The sequence below is a fragment of the Brassica oleracea genome, chromosome C2, assembly GCF_000695525.1.
Source record: "Brassica oleracea var. oleracea cultivar TO1000 chromosome C2, BOL, whole genome shotgun sequence".
NCBI lineage: Eukaryota > Viridiplantae > Streptophyta > Magnoliopsida > Brassicales > Brassicaceae > Brassica > Brassica oleracea.
The window spans coordinates 16,715,545-16,717,571 of NC_027749.1; positions in this window are offsets into that span (position 1 = coordinate 16,715,545).

Consider the following 2,027-nt stretch of genomic DNA (forward strand, 5'->3'; position numbering starts at 1 on the left):
CATCCTCCACTTTGACATCAAGGGAAAAGTGAGAAAACCAACTGTGTTCGGGCAAGCCTTCTACATTGAAGAGTTACCACCTGAGGATGACGAGGAGGGAGCATCTCCCTCTACTCATTCCCCATAGAAGGCAACCCACTACTTTTCCTTGTATATACCAGTTCATATTTTGCACTTAGTTATCTTTTGGGTATCTCTCTCTCACTCACACAGAGACTGTGTAATTTAAGTGTGGGGGAGGTACCAAGTATTTGATCACGTTTGCTTTGATGATTTTGAGTCTCATGCATTGCATTATACATATAAATTTGCAAAAAAAAAAAAAAAAAATCATTTAGTTTGCATCATTTGCATTTCTAGGAGAGTCTAGAGCATATATGTTGCATTTACTTGCATTGGGAGCAATGATTTGAAATGCCTTGTAAAGAACATTACTTTGCACCTGAGTAGCTTATGCACCTCTCAAAAAGACTTGTATGCTTCGAGCCTTGAAAACTCTTCCTGAAACTTGTTGATTGCTGAAATTCAGTCTTTGAAGCCAACTACAACCTTATTTGAAATGACAAACTTAATGCATCTTGCTCATGGTCCCTTGTGTACTGAATCATGGATATACACACTTGAGTTGTCACATCCTTTATGCCAATCTTTTTGACAACTTCTAGTGGTAGACCTCTCCCTAAAATCCCTTCCTCCTTTTAAGCCTTCATTGATTGATGAGTGAGGTTTTTTTTGGAAAGTCTTACATGCACATAATGTTGAGAGTATCGGGAACGACAATGCTTGATCTTCATTCTTGCTAGATTATGCACGTTATTGTCTAGCCATAGGATGGGGGGTGAGTGTTGTAAAGTTTGATTTGGGAGTATGAGAGAGTTGAAGGAAAAGAGTGAACTCTTGTGCTTAATTGACTAGTCTTTATGGGAAAAGTAGAAAAACTTCTAGCTCAATTTGTGAAAAGTCTTGGCCACCAAACATAAAAAAAAAAAAAAAAGAATAAAGAAAAGGGGGCTAGCAAAATTAGTATGAGCTAAGAAGTGTTCAAAAAGTGTAAGAAATCCCTTGTAAAAAAAAAGAAGAAGAGAGTTTTATGTTGGGAAATGCTTTTGGAGTCTTTGGGTGAGAGATGTGAGTTGGGTTTGGAATGAGGAAATGAATGTGTATCATATATGTTTGGAAAAAGGGTGGAATAATGAGGATTGAGCATTGTATACATGAGTTGATCCCTTTCTTAGATATATTATGTGCAATGTCAAGGCTACTTGTCTTGAGAGTATACCACCTTAAATATCATATATCTTGAACCCCTTGACTTACTTGATTAAAAAGCCTCACCTTACCCAAATGATTTGGACCAATTGACCATTTTCAAGAATTCACTTGATGTTAAGATCAATGAACTTGAGAGTTGGCTGATTTGCCTGTGTGAATGCATGATGATGAGTGTAGGGATGAAAAGAGTTGAGATAGGCCTAGAGAAGCTAGAGTGAAATAAGAGAGTGTGCTCAGGTTGGATTAGATGTTGAATTGAGTGCTAGTTGTGTTTCTTTTGGCTATGAGCTCCCCACCTTAAAACATCTCTCCCTATGAGTTCTAGAAAGTTCACTTGTGGACAAGTAAAAGAACAAGTTTGGGGGAGTTGATATCCTGCATATTTCCATTGTCTTATTCATTCACCCAAGTACCACATGGAGTTCTTGGAGGCATTTGGGTGCATTTGGAGCTCAAAAGAAGTGTTTAAAGCGATCAACGGACGAGCAGCGCACCAGAGCGACCTCACCGGAGTGACGCCGTGAAGTCGCTGTGACACACATCCTGGAGCGACCTGGCTAGAGCGACACCCTAAGGTCGCTCGCGTCTATGGTTTCTGAGCAAGCCGGGAGCGACGTCTTCAGAGCGACACAGCCAGGTCGCTCGCGAGGAGACGACCCGGGAGTGACGTCTTCGGAGCGACACAGCCAGGTCGCTCGCGAAGAAACGACCCGGGAGCGACCTCTCGCAGCGACGTGCCGAGGTCGCTCCGCGTC